The following is a 24,857-nucleotide window of genomic DNA, read 5'->3' as shown; positions in this document are numbered from 1 at the left end:
GTATGGGGTTATATGGTACTCTTTCCGAGCTGTGCCGTAGCTTATGGATATCTATGTTCAATTTACTGTATTTCTGTTTCCTGATATTTTTAGCTGCGAAGGGAGTTTTAAATCCGATCCCATTATCCTGATATCCTACCTGCACAGTTGTGTGTACCTAGCGAGTAATTGAAACATTTTGTACCCTTCACACGTACGAGTTCTGTTTTACAGGATATAATAATTGTCTTAATCACCCATGTAAGTTAAAGGGTTAAGATTGAGAGGGGGGTACACCAAGTAATCTATTTTTCCTTAGAATAAAGCCTGATAGTTTCGAAAGAAACTGTTTGGAGCTGTGTCGGTGGGAGTAACGAAATAATTTGGATATATCAACAAAGTTGAAGTGGTAAATTGGCCACCGTAACGATTACAAAAGCTGACGTTTGAGCGCCCTTCGTCGGAGCGTTAGCCCTTCACTCCGACAAAGGGCTAACGCTCGAAACGTCAGCTTTTGTAATTGTTACGGTGGCCAATTTACCACTTCAACTTTGCTGATATATCCAAATTATTTTTCCTTAGTCTTGCAGTCTGGGTCTTTGGGATTCACGTAGTTACTAAAACAAGGAATGACCTACAATGAGCTACTGTAAGATCCCTGTAATGAAGTAAATGAAGATTTTGGAAAAAAGGCAAAACAAAAAACAAACACAAAAAAACAGAAGACGTGTGCATTAACGTAACGTGTTTGCTTTTTGTCTACTGAATAACAGGCCGAATGATAACAGAGTTTCTAGCTTGGAGATAAATTTACGGTGTATTATAATGAGACATGTGTAATGGCGATAATGACAAAAAAAATGCGAAAAACCTTTGGCTTAAGATGTCTTTGAGGGTCTTATATAACAAGCCTCCTATAATTTAGCACTATCCAGTCTATGAGTCGTATTTGGCCTGTCAACACCTTTAACTCATTGATATTTTTAGACAGCAAAACAAAAAGGTCATCACACCATCATGAGGCTATGTCGGTCTTCTTTGGCACTATTCACTCTTTTTACCCATTCTGTGTCATCTTAAGTTGCTGTCATCTTGTGTAAATATCTTTTGCGGAACAGATCATAAGCCTTATTCATGGAATAATTGTGGTAAGTTTATTCATTAGGTATCTTTATTTAAACTTTTTTGCCTAATGACAAACCCATGCGCAAAGTCACGGGAGTCACGCCACAATTTTTCGTAACACTCATAATAGCTCATTGTTGGTCATTGTAGCTCATTGTAGGTCATTGTAGTACATTGTAGGTCATTGTAAATCATTGTAGCAGTAGCGGATCCAGGGGGAGGGTCCGGGGCATTCGGACCTCCCCTTATCAGACCTGACGCTTACAACTTTGAGACTGAAATTCTTACATCGACAGGATCGTATGTAACACCTTTTAACTGGCTGATGTTTTTTAATGAATCCCAGTAAACGGTAAGTGGCCAAGGAATTATAACGTGCAACTGCTACTGGTGGGAGGGGGTGTGGGGGGTGTGAGAGACAAGTAATTTTCCTCGGTCCAACAGTCCTTTCTGAACCAAAGTTTGGAGCCCCCCAATGAAAAATTGCTGGATCTGCCCCTGCGTAGGTCATTGTGGATCATTTTAAGTCATTCCTTGTTCCCACGGTAACTCATTTTAGCTCATTGTCAGTAGGTCATTGTAGGTAATTATAGGTCATTGTAGCTCATTGTAGGTCATTGCAGGTCATTGTAGGTCATTGCAGGTCATTGTAGGTCATTGTAGGTCATTGTAGCTCATTGTAGGTCATTGCAGGTCATTGTAGGTCATTGTAGGTCATTGCAGGTCATTGTAGGTCATTGTAGCTCATTGTAGGTCATTGTAGGTCATTGTAGGTCATTGTAGGTCATTGCAGGTCATTGCAGGTCCTTGTAGCTCATTGTAGCTCATTGTAGGTCATTGTAGCTCATTGTAGGTCATTGCAGGTCATTGTAGCTCATTGTAGCTCATTGTAGGTCATTGCAGGTCATTGTAGGTCATTGTAGGTCATTGTAGCTCATTGTAGGTCATTGTAGCTCATTGTAGGTCATTGTAGGTTATTGTAGGTCATTGTAACTCATTGTAGGTCATTGCAGGTTATTGTAGGTCATTGTAGGTCATTGTAGGTCATTGTAACTCATTGTAGCTCATTGTAGGTCATTGTAGGTCATTGTAACTCATTGTAGGTCATTGTAGGTCATTGTAGCTCATTGTAGGTCATTGTAGGTCATTGTAGCTCATTGTAGCTCATTGTAGGTCATTGCAGGTCATTGTAGCTCTTTGTAGCTCATTGTAGCTCATTGTAGCTCATTGTAGCTCATTGTAGCTCATTGTAGGTCATTGTAGGTCATTGTAGCTCATTGTAGGTCATTGTAGGTCATTGTAGCTCATTGTAGGTCATTTTAGGTCATTGTAGCTCATTGTAGCTCATTGTAGGTCATTGTAGGTCATTGTAGGTCATTGTAGCTCATTGTCAGTAGGTCATTGTAGCTCATTGTCAGTAGGTCATTTTAGGTCATTGTAGCTCATTGTAGGTCATTGTAGGTCATTGCAGGTCATTGTAGGTCATTGCAGGTCATTGTAGCTCATTGTAGCTCATTGTAGGTCATTGTAGCTCATTGTAGGTCATTGTAGGTCATTGCAGGTCATTGTAGGTCATTGCAGGTCATTGTAACTCATTGTAGCTCATTTAGGTCATTGTAGGTCATTGTAGCTCATTGTAGCTCATTGTAGCTCAAAGTAGCTCATTGTAGCTCATTGTAGCTCATTGTAGCTCATTGTAGCTCATTGTAGCTCATTGTAGGTCATTGTAGGTCATTGCAGGTCATTCCTTGTTTTAGTATCTAGGTGAATCCCAAATACCCAGACTTAGGAGTTGCAATGCGAGACTAAGGAAAAATAGATTACTTGGTGTACCCCCCTCTCGATCTTAACCCTTTAAATGACATACTTGTTTTAGTAACTACGTTGGGATTCAGGGTTTTTTTAGGTCTTTTTGAAGGCACTTGTAGAGAAAGAAACAAACCATATCTGGAAATTTTTGGAAGCTATTTTTGAGGATAATGTGTAGGGAACGTCACATTACTCAAGAAAATCCTAATTTGCTCTTTTGATTCACTGAAATTGCCTATGCAATTTACAGAACCAATTTTGTGTTGGACCTTGTCAGTTGGGCATTCAACTTACATAGAAGTTTTAAACAATGTTAAAATGTCTAGAGTACTACACTACTTCTTTATTAAATTTTCCCCACATGATGGAATATGTGTATGTCCTTATTGCCTTCACTTTTGTACTAATTTGACATTGCCATGAAAACACTATTCGGAGCACGAAAGTGAATGTCTATAGTACTAATATATTTCTTTTAAAGAGTTTTAAAGGTTTCTAATTTACCTAGATCTTTCACCCTACATCTATATAAACCACACACAACCCACAGTATTCCTCTTTTTGCTCTGATAAAGGACTAATGTTGAATCATTATCAACTCAGTTGATAAACCAAATCATCTTTTCTAGTTTCATTTAACTTTTCTTCTATTCGCATTTGTATGCATGATCTACAAAATACAAAGAGTAAATCTCTTTGAGACCTCCGTTCGGAAAACAACGCATAGAAGTTAGGGAGGTCCACTGATGTCCAGTCGTTTCGTACCTAGTCGATTTGTACCCAAATTAAGAATATGCGTACCCACTTTGTTACAGATGTTGATTGTTGTGTATGACAAATGGGTAGAGAGTCAAGTGAGCAAGATACAAATAAAGTTCTGCTTAATTTAATTCAACAGTCTATCATTTATACTCATAACTTTCTGATCAATAATAGTTTAATAGCTCAGTAAATGCCTCGTGCAAATTGTTACTGCTATCAATTGCAACGGAAATAAGAAACTGACCTTACATTAACAAAGTTGAAATTAAACATACTTAAGTAAAAGATACTTTTTTCAAGGAGTGAAATTTTAACCTCCAACTCCAAAAATGTCCTTGTTCTCTGAAATAAAAGGGAGGATCACTTCTATTCTCTTGAGATTTTTCTTATTGCTGTTTTATTAACTAGATACTTTTCAGATAGCTAGGCCGGGAATTAAGCAGTTTTCACAAGCAGAGATCTGAATCGTCTTGCGTTTATAGAGTTTTCTGACAAATTCGTTTCCATGTCACTCACATGTCAGGTTGGTGTCAGCACCATAGGAAACATATGAAGAAAAGCGTTGAGAATGTGCAATCTGATGTTGGGAATTACTTAAATTCATTTTCAGGATGGTAAACAATTTTATAGTCAGTGGCTTGATGGCCCAATATTCGGGCTCAGGGAACATATCAGATGAAGCTCCTGAACGTATCGGCAGTAGCAATCCTTTGGGAGAAGGAAACTCTACAGAAAAGGCTTTCTCTCCTGGTGACAGAAGTTCCCTAGAGAGTCGCGCAACTTCGCGTGACGCGTGAGCAATTGTTTTTCCGGACGAAATACACTGGAAACTAGTTAATGGTGATTTCAACATGGCGGCGTTAATATTGATGTATTCGAGAAAATGACAAAGAGAATCGCTTATTTTGGTAACAAACAGGACCAAAAATGGTACCTTAAAGATTACATGCTTCTTAGTACACATTAGCTCTTCTTCTATGGAGTTTGGATGGAAAAAACCACGGGAGAGCAGGTAGAAAACTCCAATTGGAACACACGTGCAATATAATTTTCAGATCCACAAGCAGAGGTAAGGATGGGACAATAAACCTGAAAACAGCCTGATGGGCAGATTGTTGCAATTAATTCCTGATTCTTTTTATTTTAAGTATTTAGCGAGAAACTTTAATATTTTTCATTCTGAGTACGAGTGCTGTTGTTTTGTTTTGCTGTACAAAGCATATACTAGTTACTTTTATGAGCTGATGGGCAGTTGCAAACCATAACTGATAAAATTACTTGAGATTTTTTCGTTGCTTGAGAAAAGATGTGAAAAAGTATGTTAAGATGTGAGAAAAATATTATTTGTTACACCTTAAATTTGAATATTTTGTGCTGGGCTTAAATCATGGGCAGAAATGTAAGACATCATGGCAGCCAAGCATGCGCATAGTTTTCTTAACGCCCTTTAAAAATGTCCGAAGCTACTAGGGATTTGTATGGCAAAGAGCTAATATTAAACAATTTTAACCGATTGAAATTAGTTTTTGTACTTGTGAGCCTCGGTGTGTTGTCGTGTCAGTGAGTTGTTGCTTTGGACAAAATTTCGAGGTTCACACTCATTTTGTCTTTGATCCCCAACAAATTAAGCAAATCCTGTATAAGAGTCATATTGCACTTCCATACAAATACAGTATATTGGCTGAAATAGCCAAACTTCAACCTGGCACATCCAAGATGGAAGACACTGATGGTAGGTTGCAAGCATTGTGCTATGAACAGGGCCTCTTATCTCTCAGTTTGTGCCACTTTTTTGGATGAATGTGGCATTCTCTTCAATCCCTGAAAAGTTAAAGATTTTTAGTATTCGTCATGAACCAAACTTTTGCCTTTAGTCATGCAGAAAGGATATTGTACATGTTGGATTGATGGGTCTTTCTATACAAGGTTTTTCTGACACCATTTTTACTTTCAAAGGCTTGGTATCCTAGCTACTTTACATAGGTCAACTGATATGAGTAAAGAAAACTGATTGGTTCAAGGGTGATGTTAAAAAATAAGGTGGTTTGCTGTAATGCCACCCATCCTGTGACTTGGTTATGTGACTTCCAATTTGAGCATAAACGTGATGCAAGTTTCTCATTTCTTTCCGGTCTTAATCTGCTGTTCTGCATTAAAATAATATACCAGTAGCATCTTACCTCTCCAGTTTCATAATCACTCGAAGCATTTACAATGTCAGATGCACCTCCTCCTAGCTATATACTTAATACAAAATTGGCAACATTACCTCTTTTACTGAAATATGTCTCACAGTCAGCGGCAGAGAATGTTGTGTTTACCTTTGACAGACCTTTCCCTATACTTTAACCTATTGATGTCCAGTGCACCCGTAAGCGCCCATGTGGAACCACACCCTTCTACACCTTGTGACGTTGTCACTTTTAACCCTGGAGCATGACTTTGAGCATGTACTTAAACAGGTTGAAAATATCTTACAAACGATACCAGAATGAGCGCAATTGAGTGAAGGAGATTGGAGAAATAGCCAAAAAACCATGTAACTTTGACCTGAAAATCTGCACGAAAATCTTGTTTTATTACCCACCTATCTTTCTAAGCATGTGGTTTGAAAATAATGAGTAGTTTCCTAAAAAATCTCTACACCAAAATGAAGCCTACTAAATTTCCAGCAAGTGAGGAGAAAATTCAAAATACAAATAACGAGTAAAAATACTCAGCGATACTACACAACAAAACGTCTACTAAGATATAATTATTAGACGCTTTGTTGTGTAGTATCGCTGAGTATTTTTACGGGTTGTGCCGTATTTTGACGAGCCCATAGGGCGAGTCAAAATACAAATAACGAGTAAAAATACTCAGCGATACTACACAACAAAACGTCTAATAAGTCATTTATTATCCAACACGCCAAACTGTTATTTCAGTGTGGGCGAATTTCAGGATATTTTTTACGGGGAGTGCATGACAGAAGTATGCGAAGCGGAACGGAATTGGCGTGTTGTTGTGTTGCTGTTTTGATTTTCTTCATTAATTGAAGAAATTTTCTGGTCATCAAGCTGTTTTTCTTCGTTCGATTCATCTAATGAAGTTGGATCTATATTTGCCAGCCATTCTGACTCTTCGTCGTCGGAAATATGTTTCAAATTGTCTGCCATTTGTTTTTTTTTTTCGTAACTACCATCCAATTCTTCACTTGCGCGATGCAAGAAAACCTGTTTAACCGGTACTCTACAATAGACATGTACAAATACCGCGTGATATTTGTACTTGTCTATGGCGTTATTTGTACTCGTCTAGGTGTAGTTGAATAATAAAAGAATATATAATGAACTACAAAAATATAAATTTTCTATTTTGTAATTAATACACAATGCCAAATAGAATCAAGTCAAGTCTTGGTTTCCTTAATTTTTCTCATGTCAGGCTAAAGGCTGCTCTACAAAAAGAAATACTCAATTTTTATGGCCTACATTGTTGGCAAGGTGAAATTGACTCCCCTGTCAAGATATGAGTCCTTGGGGTCCATGACAAAAACAGTCTGACCTTCACAGGAAAGTCAATTTGCACCCCATCCCCTACACTATCTATTAGCCTGTGCTACTCATTTGTAGCACAGGCATTTTACATCTCATCATCAATATTCATGTTCTCCATACTGTTTTCTATACATTTCCTAAGTTGCTGACACAAAGAATTTGTTTAACAAAGAAGAGGTTCTTAAGTTGGTGATCTTTTTTTTTTTTTAAGATGGCCTGTGGTGGACAATCCTTGGAAAGTGGCCTGTGGTGGGCAAGCCTTGGAAGGTGGTCTGCAGTGGACAAGTCTTGGAAAGTGGCCTGTGGTGGACAAGCCTTGGAAGGTGGTCTGCTATGGACAAGCTTTGAAAGTTGGCCTGTGACAGACAAGCCATGCAAGGTGACCTGTGGAAAATCCTTGGTACCTACCCTTTGGGCAATCATTAGGAGATGGCCTGTGGACAAACCTTGGAAGGTGGCCCTTATGATAAGCTTGGGAAGGTAGCCTATGAACGAGCTTGGGATGGTGGCCCATGGACATCTCTTCATGAATCTTCATGAACGGTGGACCCCTTGGATCTTAGATAGCCTTTTCAAAAGAACAAGTGGCAAACCAGTGATTTGGAACCCATGGACAAAATGCAAAAGGTAAATGTGTAATGTTTTGTCAACTATGCCAATTTTTGAGATCAAATCAAAACTTAGGAAAGGAACCTAGAGCTCCAAATGAAATATTTTTGGCTTTACACATATCCTACATTTCTGGATGTTTTGTGGGAATTTTTATGAACAGGAGTCAGTAGTTCTATCCACAAACTTGTGCTCAGAAAATTCACTTTGCAGAAGAATGTTCATATGGAAGAATTGTCAATTAACTGTGTTGATCCCCTCTCATGGTACACACAAAGATGTTAAATTGAAGATAATCAACATCACCAGAATAATATATTATAGGAGTAGTTAGGTTTTCACAGAGCTTGGGTATTTTAGCACATGCAAGTAGCCAGTCAGAATTTACTTTGTAATATGGAGTTTATGACTTTGAAAACTTTTATTGTAATGCTGTGAATAATGTGTTGTGCAGCTGCAGTTCTTTTGCCTCAGACTTGCGAGAAAGTAAATAATTGTGTAAAAAGAGAGACAGAGAAGCATAATCAACAATTTCCCCCCCCCCCTTCCAAAAAAAACAAAAATTAAGAAATTAAATGACATGATCAAATGAACACACACAGGAAAAGGCTTTATTCAAATTAGCAACACAGGTTACAAAATCTTAAAAGCCTAATTATTAAGCTACAACAATGTAGGGACATTTACTAATAGTGTTTGATGTAATTACGTAACCAGGACATTTACTACCAAAGGTTACTTATTCGTTAACACAATACTGTGCAGCTTTACTTCTAAAATCACACCAAACATTTCAGTTATCCTGCATTGTATAACATGAAGAGCATAATTTTTATCATCCGCCTAACTTTCTGATTTGGCATGTCCAACATAATATATGAGATGCATCGGTTGAAACGTGAATATTTCGCACATTCTTAGTTTTCTTTAGCATCGATTCTTGCGTTTAAAGTATCTCGCGCATTCTAAGTTTTCTCTTTTGATCAATTGTGCCATTAGTATTTCGCACATTCTCAGTTTTCTCTTCTAATCGCCTGTTCTGTTAGTATCTCGCACATTCTCAGTTTCCTCTTTTCATCGATTGTTCCATAAGTAGCTCGCGCATTCTCAGTTTCCTCTTTTAATCGATTGTTACGTATCTCGCACATTCTCAGTTTCCTCTTTTAATCGATTGTTCCGTTAGTATCTCGCGCACTCTTAGTTTCCTCTTTTAATCGATTGTTACGTTAGTATCTCGCGCATTCTAAGTTTCCTCTTTTAATCGATTGTTCCGTTAGTATCTCGCGCATTCTAAGTTTCCTCTTTTAATCGATTGTTCCGTTAGTATCTCGCGCATTCTAAGTTTTCTCTTTTAATCGATTGTTACGTTAGTATCTCGCGCATTCTCAGTTTCCTCTTTTAATCGATTGTTACTTTAGTATCTTGCGCATTCTAAGTTTTCTTTTGATCGATACTGCCATTAGTATTTCGCACATTCTCACTTTCCTCTTTTAATCGATTGTTACGTTAGTATCTCGCGCATTCTCAGTTTCCTCTTTTAATCGATTGTTACGTTAGTATCTTGCGCATTCTAAGTTTTCTTTTGATCGATACTGCCATTAGTATTTCGCACATTCTCAGTTTCCTCTTTTAATCGATTGTTACGTTAGTTTCTCGCGCATTCTCAGTATTCTCTTTTAATCGATTGTTACGTTAGTATCTCGCGCATTCTTAGTTTCCTCTTTTAATCGATTGTTACGTAAGTATCTCGCACATTCTCAGTTTCTTCCTTTAATCGCTTGTTACGTTAGTATCTCGTGCATTCTCAGTTTCCTCTTTTAATCGACTGTTACGTTAGTATCTCGTGCATTCTAAGTTTTCTCTTTTGATCGATTGTGCCATTAGTATTTCGCACATTCTCAGTTTCCTTTTTTAATCGAGTGTTACGTTTGTATCTCCGCATTCTCAGTTTCCTCTCAGTTTTAATAGATTGTTATGTTAGTTTTTCGCACATTCTCAGTTTTCTCTTTTAATCTTTTGTTATGCTAGGATCATATGCATTCTTACTTTTCTCTTCTAATTGATTTTTAGGTTAGGATCTCTCGTACTCTTAGTTTTCCTATACATCGATGATTACGTTAGCATCACGTGCATTCTCACTTTTCTCTTCTAATGGATTGTTACGTTAGTATCTTGCGCATTTTCAGTTTTCTCCTCTAATATTTTGTTATGCTAGGATCATATGCGTTCTTACTTTTCTCTTCTAATCGATTGTTAGGTTAGGATCTCTTGTATTCTTAGTTTTCCTATTCATCGATGATTACGTTAGCATCACGTGCATTCTCACTTTTCTTTTCTAATCGATTGTTACGTTAGTATCTCGCGCATTCTCAGTTTTCTCTTTTAATCGATTGTTACGTTAGTATCTCGCGCATTCTCAGTTTCTTTTCTAATCGATTCCTACGTTAGTATCTCTCGCATTCTAAGTTTTCTGTTGTTTTCAATTTGTTGTTATCGATTGATACGTCATAACCTCGCGCATTCTCAGTTTTCTCTTCTAATCGATTGTAACTTTAGTATCTCGGGCATTTTCATTTTGCTCTTTTAATTTATTGTTACGTTGGTATCTCGCGCATTCTTTGTTTGTTCTTCTAATCGATTGTTACGTTAGTACCTCGCGCATTTTTAGTTCCTTTTCCAATCGATTACTACGGTAGCATCTCGCGCATTCTAAGTTTTCTTTTGTAATTGATTCCTACGTTAGTATCTCGCGCATTCTCAGTTTTGTCTCCTAATCGATTGTAACTTTAGTATCTCGCGCATTGTTAGTTTTCTTTTTTAATCTATTGTTACGTTAGGACCTCTCGCATTCTCACTCTTCTAATGGATTGTTGCGTTAGTATCTCAGGCATTATCAGTTTTATCTTTCAATTGATTTGACGTTAGTTAATTATCTCGCACATTCTAAGGTTTTTCTTTTAATCGATTGTTACGCTAGTATCTCGCGCATTTTTAGTTCCTTTTCTGATCGATTGCTACGTTAGCATCTCGCGCATTCTAAGTTTTCTCTTATAATCTATTGTTACTTTAGTATCTCGCACATTCTAAGTTTTCTTTTAATATCGATTGAAACGTTAGAACCTCGCGCATTCTCGGTTTTCTCTTTTAATCGATTGTAACTTTAGTATCTCGTGCATTCTCAGTTTTCTCTTTTAGTCTATTCTTACGTTAGTATTTCGCACATTCCAGGCTTACTCTTTAAATTGATGGTTACGTTAGTATCTCGCGAATTTTTAGTTCTTTTTCTAACTGATTCCTACGTTAGCATCTCGTGCATTCAAAGGTTTCTCTTGTAAATGATTTCCACGTTAATATCTCGTGCATTTAACTTTTTCTTGTAATCGATTGTTGTGTTAGTATCTCGCACATTCTTAGTTTCTCTTTTAATGGATTGTTACGTTAGCATCTCGCGCATTCTCAGTTTTCTCTTTTAATCTATTGTTACGTCAGTATCTCGCGCAATTCTAGTTCCTTTTTCAATCGGTTCCTACGTTAGAATCTCGCGCATTCTGTGTTTTCTCTTGCAATCGATTTCTACGTTAGTTTCTCGCGCACTCTAAGTTTTCAGTTATCGTCGATTGATACGCTAGAACCTCGTGCATTCTCGGTTTCCTCTTTTAATCGATTGTTACTTTAGTATTTCGCGCATTCTCAGTTTTCTCTTGTCTATTGTTACGTTAGTGTCTCGCACATTCTCAGTTTTCTTTTATTAATCTATTGTTTTGTCAGTATCTCGCGCATTCTAAGTTTTATCCTGTAATCAATTTCTACGTTAGTATCTCGCGCACTCTAAAATTCAAAATTGTTACGTCAGTATCTCGCGCAATTCTAGTTCCTTTTTCAATCGGTTCCTACGTTAGAATCTCGCGCATTCTGTGTTTTCTCTTGCAATCGATTTCTACGTTAGTTTCTCGCGCACTCTAAGTTTTCAGTTATCGTCGATTGATACGCTAGAACCTCGTGCATTCTCGGTTTCCTCTTTTAATCGATTGTTACTTTAGTATTTCGCGCATTCTCAGTTTTCTCTTGTCTATTGTTACGTTAGTGTCTCGCACATTCTCAGTTTTCTTTTATTAATCTATTGTTTTGTCAGTATCTCGCGCATTCTAAGTTTTATCCTGTAATCAATTTCTACGTTAGTATCTCGCGCACTCTAAGCTTTCTTTTATTATTGATTGGTACGTTAGAACCTCGTGCATTCTCCGTGTTCTCTTTTAATCGATTGTAACTTTAGTATTTCGCGCGTTCTCAGATTTCTCTTTTAATCGATTGTAACTTTAGTATCTCGTGCATTCTCAGTTTTCTCTTATAATCTATTGTTAAGTTAGTATCTCACACATTCTAAGTTCTTTCTTTTAATCGATTGTTACGCTAGTATCTCTCGCATTTTTAGTTCCTTTTCTGATCGATTGCTACGTTAGCATCTCGCGCATTCTAAGTTTTCTCTTATAATCTATTGATAATTTAGTATCTCGCACATTCTAAGTTTTCTTTTATTATTGATTGATACGTTAGAACCTCGCGCATTCTCAGTTTTCTCTTTTAATCGATTGTAACTTTAGTATCTCGCTCGTTCTCAATTTTCTCTTTTAATCGATTGTAACTTTAGTATCTCGTGCATTCTCAGTTTTCTCTTATAATCGATTGTTACGTCAGTATCTCGCACATTTAAAATTTTTTCTTTTAATCCATTGTTACGCTAGTATCTCGCGAATTTTTAGTTCTTTTTTTTAATTGATTCCTACGTTAGCATCTCGCGCATTCTAAGTTTTCTCTTGTAAATGATTTCCACGTTAGTATCTCGTGCATTTAACTTTTTTCTTGTAATCGATTGTTACGTTCGTATCTCGCACATTCTCAGTTTTTAATGGATTGTTACGTTAGTATCTCGTGCATTCTCAGTTTTCTCTTTTAATCGATTGTTACGTCACTATATCGCGCATTCTCAGTTTTCTCTTTTAATCTATTGTTACGTCAGTATCTCGCACATTTTTAGTTCCTTTTCTAATCGATTCCTATGTTAGCATTTCGCGCATTCTAAATTTTCTCTTGTAATCGATTGTTACGTTATTATCTCGCGCATTCTAAGTTTTCTTTTATAATCGATTGTTACGTTAGTATCTCGTGCATTCTCAGTTTTCTCTTTTAATCGATTGTTACGTTACTATATCGCGCATTCTCAGTTTTCTCTTTTAATCTATTGTTACGTCAGTATCTCGCACATTTTTAGTTCCTTTTCTAATCGATTCCTATGTTAGCATTTCGCGCATTCTAAATTTCCTCTTGTAATCGATTGTTACGTTATTATCTCGCGCATTCTAAGTTTTCTTTTATAATCGATTGTTACGTTATTATCTCGCGCACTCTAAGTTTTCTTTTATTATCGATTGTTACGTTATTATCTCGCGCACTCTAAGTTTTCTTTTATTATCGATTGTTACGTTATTATCTCGCGCACTCTAAGTTTTCTTTTATTATCGATTGTTACGTTATTATCTCGCGCACTCTAAGTTTTCTTTTATTATCGATTGTTACGTTATTATCTCGCGCACTCTAAGTTTTCTTTTATTATCGATTGTTACGTTATTATCTCGCGCACTCTAAGTTTTCTTTTATAATCGACTGTTACGTTAGTATCTCGCGCACTCTAAGTTTTCTTTTATTATCGATTGTTACGTTATTATCTCGCGCACTCTAAGTTTTCTTTTATAATCGACTGTTACGTTAGTATCTCGCGCACTCTAAGTTTTCTTTTATTATCGATTGTTACGTTATTATCTCGCGCACTCTAAGTTTTCTTTTATTATCGATTGTTACGTTATTATCTCGCGCACTCTAAGTTTTCTTTTATAATCGACTGTTACGTTAGTATCTCGCGCACTCTAAGTTTTCTTTTATTATCGATTGTTACGTTATTATCTCGCGCACTCTAAGTTTTCTTTTATTATCGATTGTTACGTTATTATCTCGCGCACTCTAAGTTTTCTTTTATAATCGACTGTTACGTTAGTATCTCGCGCACTCTAAGTTTTCTTTTATTATCGATTGTTACGTTATTATCTCGCGCACTCTAAGTTTTCTTTTATAATCGACTGTTACGTTAGTATCTCGCGCACTCTAAGTTTTCTTTTATTATCGATTGTTACGTTATTATCTCGCGCACTCTAAGTTTTCTTTTATTATCGATTGTTACGTTATTATCTCGCGCACTCTAAGTTTTCTTTTATTATCGATTGTTACGTTATTATCTCGCGCACTCTAAGTTTTCTTTTATAATCGACTGTTACGTTAGTATCTCGCGCACTCTAAGTTTTCTTTTATAATCGATTGTTACGTTAGTATCTCGCGCACTCTAAGTTTTTTTTTATAATCGACTGTTACGTTAGTATCTCGCGCACTCTAAGTTTTCTTTTATAATCGACTGTTACGTTAGTATCTCGCGCACTCTAAGTTTTCTTTTATAATCGACTGTTACGTTAGTATCTCGCGCACTCTAAGTTTTCTTTTATAATCGACTGTTACGTTAGTATCTCGCGCACTCTAAGTTTTCTTTTATAATCGACTGTTACGTTAGTATCTCGCGCACTCTAAGTTTTCTTTCATAATCGACTGTTACGTTAGTATCTCGCGCACTCTAAGTTTTCTTTTATAATCGACTGTTACGTTAGTATCTCGCGCACTCTAAGTTTTCTTTTATAATCGATTGTTACGTTAGTATCTCGCGCACTCTAAGTTTTCTTTTATAATCGACTGTTACGTTAGTATCTCGCGCACTCTAAGTTTTCTTTTATAATCGACTGTTACGTTAGTATCTCGCGCACTCTAAGTTTTCTTTTATTATCGATTGTTACGTTAGTATCTCGCGCATTTTTAGTTTCTTTTCTAATCGATTCCTACGTTAGCATCTCGCGCATTCTAAGTTTTATGTTATAATCTAGTGTTACGTTAGTATCTTGCAGATTCTAAGTTTTCTCTTTTAATCGATTATTGCGTTAGTATCTCGCGCATTTTTAGTTCCTTTTCCAATCGATTTCTACGTTAGCTTCTCGCGCATTCTTAGTTTTCTCTTTGAATCGATTGTAACTTTAGTATCTCGCGCATTCTCAGTTTTCTTGTATCGATTGATACGTTGATACCTCGCGCATTCTCAGTTTTCTCTTTTAATCCATTGTAACTTTAGTATCTCTTGCATTCTCGATTTTCTCTTTTAATCTGTTGTTACGCTAGTATCTTGCACATTCTAAGTTTCCTCTTTTAATCGATTGTTACGTTAGTTTGTCGCGCATTCTTTGTTTTTTCTTCTAATCGATTGTTGCCTTAGTATCTCGTGCATTCCCTTTTTTCCTTCTAATCGATTTTTACGTTAATATCTTGCGCACTCTCAGTTTTCTTTTCTCATCGATGGTTAAATGATAAATTCGACACCGTCCACTTTTTTAATTGTAGTCACGTTGTATAGTTACTCAAAGAGAATAATTAATAATTATCCTTTGAAATTGAATTAGTGTTTTAATAGACATCACCGAAGCTGAATAACTAGAGGATAAAATTTTACTTTCTTTTTGTCCATGGCTCGGAAATGTTAAAATCTCGCCTTCCCCGAAATACATATTCACTTTCTCAAAGTGGAAAATTTCCGTAGAGGCTTTCCTTTTTTTTTTTTTAATGAAAATTGAAATTAAAACTTAAAAGGCACTGACTTAGAAGTTCTGTTGTCATTCCTTCACTTGATGAGTGGAATTCGTCTTGTTGTTGCATCCATGTTCAAAAGTGGGTGTTTCATTCCTGTACTATAGTGGTCCCCATTTTTCATAAACAAGGTATTGTAGTTCGATAGTTCCACAGAACATTTGAGGTCTGGAAGATTAAAAAATATATATTGCTAATTGACATTTTTTTTTCTCCGATTTATTTCAGATTTTGGAAGGAAGCGTAGAAGGAAATGCGCTGAAGATCACTTTTACGTCTGAAGAAAGGAAGGCAGGCCAGGTGTGGTGTTCTTTACTGTGATTTAGATTTGAATGAAATTTTATCAAATACAACCGAATTACGGGGTGTCATCTTTGCGTTCTCTTATTTCCAAGATAAATGTTTGTGGTTACAATTGACTTCAACCTTACGAAGGAGGGCGGACTATTGTCTACATTTACCATAAACAGACTTCCGTTTTCTCAGCGTACCTGATTGTGAAAACACTGATTTGAAAGAAACTTTGCGTTTGTCTTTAAAAATTTGGCGAGTGGCTCGCTTTCTTTATCGTCTTAAATGACATCCGAATTCCTGGTGAGCTTTTATGTGAAGGTGTCGTCGACTTCCAAGATGTTGTTAATTTGCCGTCGGGGTTCTTGCGTTTATCGTCGTTGTTTTGTAGGAAATGTACAAAGTTGTTGATCGCACCTGCTGAGTTATTATTGAGCTGACTATATATTTTGTTTGATCAGTTAATCGTTGCTATCGCCGTCCTGGTTTGCATAGATCACTATTTGATGGTGCAGGCGAAGGGCGTACAGTTGTTAACAAATGGTAAACACCACAGCGTACAGTATTGAGTTATGGATGCACGCGGGAGGTTGCTAAGCACGAAAGAAGCGTAAGAGTCGCTCGAGGCGATAGCCGAGAGCGACTCTAGCTTCTTGAGTGCTTAGCAAACCTCCCAAGTGCATCCATAACTCAATAGTGTACGCTGTGGTGTTTACCATTTGTTTTATAACATAACATTGATACTTTGTAGCTAAAGAGTTCCCTTTTATTTAACAAATCTTACGTGACCAGGAAAAACAATCGCGCGCGGAAAAATAGTCTTTGCATTTGCTCACGTCAGCAGCGTACACCCATGGGCAAATGGGGGACGCTAAAGTGACCAATCAGAGCGCGCGCTTTACTTTGGTTATGTTATAATAGTCATTGTTGAACGGCCAGAACAGAAATGGTTGTTATTTCTTTAGAAGAAATGTTAAAAGCTGTGAAATATTTACTGTATTTAAGATAAATATTTACTGTGTTTTGTAAATTAATCTTAAAGAGTAGACTTGAACTGGTTTGGTAGTGACATATATTTTATTAATTTATTGGCAGTTACATAGGACGGAAATAAAAATTAATGAATTATTTTTGTGTTGTAGAGTTTCCTTGAGATTGTAAGAGAAAGAGAGAAGAAAATAAAATGTCCAAGAAAGTAACGGCGTGGAAAGGAAGATGACGTTTGCTCAGATTCAGAAGTATCGCGTGCAAGAGTTTTTACGGTAGGTTGAAAGTGGTTTGGATTTGAACTTCAAATTGAATTTTATTAATCTATTGTGAGTTGAATATTATTTAATAAAGCAGCATTGAAGAAAATGTCTAATTGTTTGTTTTTTTATTTTATAGATGCCCTAAGAAATGACCATAGGAAAAATCAAGGGTCTGAACATCTGTTGTCATACCCATGTGTATAAAGACAGACATTTGCTTAGAATAAACGCATGCGTTTTGAAAAACTGTTTGTACCACAAAGTAGACAACTTATCGAAAGATTTAATTAAATACTTTGAAGAGTGGGTTAGGTGGGGGAGGCTGGATGGTTGAAATTAAAACTGTCTAAATAGAATGTAATCTTACTGTTATAATTTGGATATATCAACAAAGTCGAAATGGTAAAATGGCCACCGTAACGATTACAAAAGCTGACGTTTCGAGCGTTAGCCCTTCGTCGGAGCGAATAGAGGAATTGTGGAAATTAAAACTGTCTAAATAGAATGTAATCTTACTGTTATAATTTGGATATATCAACAAAGTCGAAATGGTAAAATGGCCACCGTAACGATTACAAAAGCTGACGTTTCGAGCGTTAGCCCTTCGTCGGAGCGAATAGAGGAATTGTGGGTTGTGTGTGCTTTTAAAGGCAGAAAATGGAGCTACGTTACTGGTGGCAACATGGCAACGAGAGATAGTGAGGGGAAGATTGTAATCGACATGTATATTAAAAGATTGTATTGTAATAGTGTACTGGAAAATTAAAACTAAAATTAGGGGTCGTTCCGTCCACAGAGATACAGTGTACCTGCCAAATAAAGACAAATCAACCAATTACTCATTTTATATTAATATTCCTTCCTAGCTGGATCTAGTAATAAATCAATTACTTTTAATTACAATCAAAATATAGCCACAAAATTCAAAATTTTCTTTCAACTATTCAAAAAATCTAGGTCAAAGGTTAAATACATTCTAAAACAACCAGCTTGACTTAACATGACATTCCTCATCAGAGTTTAGCGTTAATGTGCAGACCAAGTTAACAAATAATCCAGCAAGGTTTCGCTTTAATTTGTGCATCTTGTCCCTCGGTAATCAAGTAGCTGGCTTCTCCAACATTTCAGGGATAACACAAACGAAAATTAAGGCTAACAACTTACTCCAATTTACTCCCGATATTCATTTGAAAACTTGCAAGCAACCGTCATCAAGGCTACTTCACTTCTTAGACTTCGTCTTCGCTTCCTGATTTTCACCTGGAAGAAAAAGAGTTTATAAAATATATGACGAAATGGAAATTCTGATTCCAACGACAATAAAAAGTGAGTTAACTAATACAGAAAAGGTAACAGGTGCTGTTCACGCAAACCCTTCGCCCGCTTTGCAGGTTTGATCATTTGGCGCAATGATTTAGTGTAATTAAAATGAAATCTTCAAAGCAAAAGTTCAAATGAAACCTGGGTTGTGCAAATTTTCCATCACCATTGTTTTTCGTTCCCGGAAAAAAAAAAATGCGTTTGATATATATTAATAGGAAAGGATAAACTTTTCTGTGAAATAAGAACGATGTAAAACGAATGGTTGAAGGCTGAATATTGGCTAAGAAAATCACAAATCTGTGGAAATACCAAGACATTACAAGCAAACTGTTACCTTCCTCTCAGATGTCCTTTAGGTCCAACCCTCTTGCTTGAATTTCATGACGAGATGAGCTATTTAAAATTTCCTGGTTGGAGTACGCGACGAGGCTAGATTTTCATGACCAGACGTCTTGCTTTGAAGTGCGAGTGCTTCCTTAATCTGGAAATAAAAAAAGAAAAACATCACAATAATGAGCCCTGCCGATTTTACAAAGGAATACATTGCTACATGTAACATCATCGTCTCAAATGAGCATGTCTTAACAAAGAGGAGTGAATTTTCTCTTTTCGAAAGTGTCAGAAGATTACTCTGTACTCCATCAAGTGACTGTTCGGTGTTCATTAGGGAGACATACGCAGGAGTTCATCATGGGGGATTCCCCTATCAGCGCCTTCAGAAGGGCCTTTCTTCCCGCACCTTTTCTCTATGACAAACATGTCAGTGACACCTAACCAGTATCATAGAGTACATGCATTTACGCATAAACAGTCTAAAGTATCGTCTCCGAAGAAGGGCAATTTCCTGGTAAAAGACTAATAGGGATGTGCCGCTGATCGAAGTCGCGTTTTCACGACTGGATTGTCTCTAATGGAGCCGTATTAAGAGTTGTATCAAAAGAGTTACTAGAATCAGGGTTCGTACACTTTTTCAGGCCAAAGATTCAAGGACTTTTCGAGGCCTTTTCAAGGACTTTCCAGGACCCTACTTAGAAATTTCAAGGACTTTTTGTAATGACAATTTTACCTCAAAACCAAGAAAAATGTTTCTGTTAACAACTATGTTTTAGGTTTACCGATGTTGCAAAACAAAAGCAGATATTTTTCGATGTTGTTCAATAAAAAATCAAGGACTTTCAAGGACCCAAAACGAAATTCATGTACTTTCAAGGCCTTGAAATCGGCCTCCTGAAATTCAAGGGTTTTCAAGACGCGTACGAACCCTGTAGAATGGAGACGCACATTCTCAGGATTTTTTTTTCGGGGGGGGGGGGGGGGCAGGAACATTCCGGTTTAGAGGAATTAAAAAAAATTGACCTACTTAAAAGGCTTTAAAAAGTAGATATATAAACAGTTGGGATCGCGAAAATTTCATTTGCCCAAAAGTGACAAAGATGGGGTCTATAATTAGCCACAAAATAAACAAGAGGGTGCAAAAATAAAGCCCAAGTATTCCCTCCCCAGTATAGTCTACAATAGATGGAATTTATTTCACTAATTTACATCATTCCTCCACCAAGGGTTGGTTCAAGGGTTTCAAAAACGACTCACAAAAACAAGGTGAAATAAATCACGCCTGCACAAGCCTAGATTACTTTGGAAACCTAGCAATGAAAATTGCTCTACTCGAGAAAAAAAAAAAATTACTTCTATTAATTTTAATAAGAAACATCACTTGTGTAGTTAACAGTTCAGTGTGCATCCCAACATGATATTTGAATCCAGGAATACAAACAAGGAAATAATATCTCAATATTCAATCTTTATGGTAACTTTCAAATTGAATTGCACAATACTGGGTTGAATGCAAACAAACTCCTATTGTTTACAGGCATTTTTTTTATATTTGGCAAAGTGAGTGGAACTTTGCTGTATCAATCAAAGAGAATTCCTCACATAATCTCCAAGGGCAAGGGAAATATATTCACCCAATCAGACCACAAAATAATTAAAGACCAGAGCCTTACATAGCTTTTTACCTTTTTTCGTGGACCAAATCTTTGCATCTCAGAAAGAGATTTGTTAGGTGAAGGTGGCTCCACTCCAGATCAACTGTTAAGTGACCTGTCTCTTCTAAACAGTTCAAGATCCATTCAGCCCAGCAAGACAGTTTTCAGACACTTCTCTCTGTTGTTTGGGGACCAAGTCTTAGCATCCCAGATCAAGACTGAGGAAGAGACTATGTAGGTGAGGCCAACTCCGTTACAGGTCAGCTGTTAATCACCCACCTCTTGTACACAGTTCAAGATCCATTTAGTACAACAAGACAGTCCAGTTTCCGAAACAGTCTTCACACACTTCTCTTTGTTTTTTGGGGACCAATTCTTAGCATCCCAGACCAAGACTGAGGAAGAGACCATGCAGGTGAAGCCAACTCCATTACAGGTCAGCTGTTAGTCACCCACCTCTTGAACACAGTTTAAGATCCATTTAGCACAACAAGACAATCCAGTTTCCGAAACAGTTTTCACACACTTCTCTTTGTTTTTTGGGGACCAAGTCTTAGCATCCCAGATCAAGACTGAGGAAGAGACCATGCAGGTGAAGCCAACTCCATTACAGGTCAGCTGTTAGTCACCCACCTCTTGTACACAGTTCAAGATCCATTTAGTACAACAAGACAGTCCAGTTTCCAAAACAGTCTTCACACACTTCTCTTTGTTTTTTGGGGACCAAGTCTTAGCATCCCAGACCAAGACGGAGGAAGAGACTTTGCAGGTGAAGCCAACTCCATTACAGGTCAGCTGTTAGTCACCTATCTCATGTACACAGTTCAAGATCCTTTCAGTGCAGCAAGACAGTCTAGTTTCCGAAACAGTTTTCACACACTTCTCTTTGTTTTTTGGGGACCAAGTCTTAGCATCCCAGATCAAGACTGAGGAAGAGACTTTGTGGATGAAGCTGACTCCATTGCTGGTCAGCTGTTAGTCACCAATCTCTTGTATACAGTTCAATATCCATTTAGCCCCAGCAAGACAGTCCAGTCTTCAAAAGGCCCTGAAATGTAGCAAAAACAGTGCATTATGAGTTTAGCAAACAAAAAATGCATGCTGTTTTACCAGAAAACACAAGCAATTATCTCGCCTTTTCATGTCGGGAAATTCATGCCAAGTTATACTAACTCACAAATCAACTTAGACATAGTTCTTAAACTAGTTGGGAGTTTAAACATTAATTTCAAGTTCTTCCATTTACTTTTAGGTTACTGTTGTAATTTGCCTTAGAAGTGTACGAAGTCTGAGGTGATAATATTTCACCTAAATTTCCAAAATTTTTTAAGACAAGACAAAGCCCTTTACAACTTGAAGTATCATAGCTCAATTGGTAGAGCCTCGGTTTGGTATCACAAGAGTTGTGGATTTTAATGGCATCCTTTGCCAATTGCACAATTTGATGATTATACAGGGAAGATATGATCATTACTCTGAGTCAGTTGTAGATATTTGTTCCTGTGATTATCATAATTTTATTCACAAGAAAAATGGAAAACTAATCAAAAGAAAGTTTCTCTGGGATCAGAAGAATGATCTTATTTCCAAAGTGAATTGGTCATTATCACTGGTCATAATCTACCAGCAAAGCTGAGGACATGGGCGGAGGGGTTGGAGAGAGTGAGGAAGGAAAAGGAAACAGCCCAAGTTTGAGAGAGGGGGTCAGGCTTAAAATGAACCCCATTTGTTCCAACACATGATAAAGGGAACCAATTGATATCTTGTACAGTGCAAGAATCAAGCAGGGTTCTTTAGATACCGTATTTACCCATGTATAAGGTCCAACTTGTGTACAAGTCCAAGAACTGTAAACATAATAAAGTCCCAAAGTCGCCTTTGTTTTCTTTATCTGAGAACAGGGGTCACGAAATTTAAGACCTAAGACCTAAGACCCCTTGAAAACTAAGATCCCTCAGGTTCAAGATTTAGGTTTTTGCACTTGAAAAGCACCGTAAAACTAAGACCCCTGTTTGAATCCATGGCCAGTTACAGTGCAATTAAATAACCCTACTCTTGAATACAGTGAAAGGCCGTTTTGACTATCATGCTAGAAAATTTTGCTTTTGCAGCAAAGAAAAAATCAAAAGACCCTTAAAAAATGCACTCTGAACATTGAGCACTGTTGCATGGTTGGTTGCTTGACGGCTGTATAGGTTTTCAATCGTCTTCCAATGCCATTTATATACCATTGATGCAAATTGTAATTTGCACCAGGCTAAACATTTTCCTGAAAAACATCTGCCCAAAAATATGAATAAAGGCTGATAGTTTCGAAAGAAACTGTTTGGGGCTGCGTCAGTGGGGTTAACGAAATAATTTGGATATATCAACAAAGTTGAAATGGTAACTTGGCCACCGTAACGATTACAAAAGCTAATGTTTCGAGTGTTAGCCCTTCGTCGGAGCAAATAGAGGAATTGTGGGTTAAGCGTGCTTTTAAAGGTGGAAAATGGAGCTACGTTATTGGTGGGAAATATTCCAAAATATGAATACATGTAACCCATTTATCTCAGTATCCAAGTGAAATTGGATAATTGGAATCCTTGTAATGGAAGGAAAGAAATTAGCCATGCTACCAATTTCTACTAATTTTGGCATTACCGGTAATTAATAATTTTTGTAATCATTTCTTTGATAGACATCCTTCAAGCACTGCTGCGAAGCCTTAATTAGGCTATGAGGGCCATTTGCATCAGCCTTCTTTTGTTAGAAATAACAGGAACCTTAAGAAATTTGAAGCAATAAGTTCACTAAAGCAAAGCCTAGGAATCTTGCAAACAAAAACACAAGGAAAAGGTATTTGAAAAATAAGGTAATTGTATTATCTCATAAGGATAATAAAGTATTTAAAGAACAGCATCCACTGACGTTCAGTCCCTATTGTACATCAGGGAGAACGGTCTTTCCCAAATTCCTAACAGGTCTTGTGATAGCAAACAATTCTATGTATTGTGGTATGGGCGCCATACCAATGTTTAATTTTGCAGCTCAGTGGCCTGCATGTAAACACCTCAAGTAAAATTCACGATCTCCCAAGTTGTACAGCCTCCCAGTTAGCTCAGTTGGTTAGAGCACTGGACTGTTGTGCGGGAGGTCGAGGTCGATGGTTCGAGCCCCAGCCGGACCAACACTCAAGGTCTTAAAATAACTGAGGAGAATGTGTTACCTTCCTATAATATCAAGAAATGGATATACATTCTTGTCTTTTCAGATAAGGACGAATAAACCGTAAGTCCAGTCTCCTGCATCTATTAATTAGTTAATTTGGTTAGGCAGGGGACGTTAAGGAACCCACTCACGAGATTACTGTGATGTGGTCTGGCCTGTTTACTGGGAATTGGGGGGGAGGGGGCATCTTCAAATAAGTTTCCTTCGATTGTTTGTAAACTACTGATGCAGTCCGGCCAAAGTCCCCCGAAAAGTGTTGTGATGCGCATTTGATCATATCCACAGGTTAATTTGCACAATATAAATATTAAATATTAAATTATTAATTATTATTATCTCCTCCAGGTTGTACAGATCACCTTGGCTTCTTCTTTCTTTTAAAATATCCCGTACCCAAAAGTTTTTCAATGGGTCTTAGTTTTCGAGGGGTCTTAATTTTCGAGGGGTCTTAGTTTTCGAGGGGTCTAAGTCTTTGGTCTTAGGTTTCGTGACACCAATCCGAGACTGTATAAACAATGAAGTACGGGACTGTGCGGAAATCTTTCCGTCGACTGCCATAATTGAGAGCATAAATCTTAATATGCCTATACTGTTGTAAATACATCCTTAAACTGAACATAGATGTCATAAAAGCGAGAAAGTCTTACCTTGTTGGGTGCACACAAATCTTTCTGATCAAGGTCATCGCTTTTGCACTGACATGCACCTTGACCTCAGCCTGCAAACCAAGTGAGTTAAGTTAACTTAGGTTTACTTTGAAGTAATTTAACGTTCTGGGCCCTTAAAATAGAAAACATACCTACGCAAATCGCAGAACTGAGTCGATTCAGTTATCTTCTCTGGACACATTGCCCGGACATTGCATCATGGCCGCCATTACTGGCTGTTACTTGCAAAGGCTGATGGGACGTGTCAGATTTCTTCCGCCTTCATGGCCTCACTCCAGTGAGGGAAATACGAGAGAGACGAGCAAAATATTTCAGATGATAGAGTACGAAACGTTCGCATGCGGTGCATTTTAACCTAGCCTATATCTGGCGTCCAGTTAGTTAAGTGCAACTAGATTGTAAACGGTGTAATAGCAAGCGAAAAATGAGAGTGGCCTGGTTCAGGTCGCGAAACATTGTGGCTGACGTAATGCAAGAAAGATGCCAGTCTTGCCTTGGAAGGCTGCGTTGCGTGTACGTCCCTCAGAAGATGTTGTCCACGAGCAGAATTAAGCTTGGGGTCCCCGTAGGGGA

General features: G+C 37.3%; 2 long non-coding RNA genes across 3 annotated transcripts; one reads left to right on the top strand and one right to left on the bottom strand.

Moving 5' to 3' along the window:
- Nucleotides 1-4,395: 4,395 nt before the first annotated feature.
- Nucleotides 4,396-17,930, top strand: LOC111335318 (uncharacterized). 2 transcript variants are annotated; one of them, XR_015992907.1, is made up of 5 exons: nucleotides 4,396-4,744; nucleotides 7,429-7,844; nucleotides 15,783-15,854; nucleotides 16,988-17,107; nucleotides 17,232-17,930. It is a non-coding gene; the product is annotated as an uncharacterized LOC111335318 (long non-coding RNA). The 2 variants fall into 2 exon arrangements; XR_015992908.1 differs by lacking the exon at nucleotides 4,396-4,744 and adding an exon at nucleotides 5,195-5,407 and having other exon boundaries at nucleotides 17,232-17,401.
- On the bottom strand, nucleotides 16,901-24,807 carry LOC111335323 (uncharacterized). The gene is made up of 6 exons (XR_002695340.2): nucleotides 24,416-24,807; nucleotides 24,264-24,334; nucleotides 20,437-21,454; nucleotides 18,753-18,899; nucleotides 18,260-18,355; nucleotides 16,901-17,904 (listed from the first exon to the last, which is right to left on the bottom strand). It is a non-coding gene; the product is annotated as an uncharacterized LOC111335323 (long non-coding RNA).
- Between the last annotated feature and the right edge of the window lie 50 nt (nucleotides 24,808-24,857).

Source organism: Stylophora pistillata, chromosome 11 (genome assembly GCF_964205215.1).
Source record: "Stylophora pistillata chromosome 11, jaStyPist1.2, whole genome shotgun sequence".
Taxonomy (NCBI): domain Eukaryota; kingdom Metazoa; phylum Cnidaria; class Anthozoa; order Scleractinia; family Pocilloporidae; genus Stylophora; species Stylophora pistillata.
Note: the sequence above shows the minus strand (reverse complement) of the source record. Positions and strands in the feature narration are given on the sequence as shown.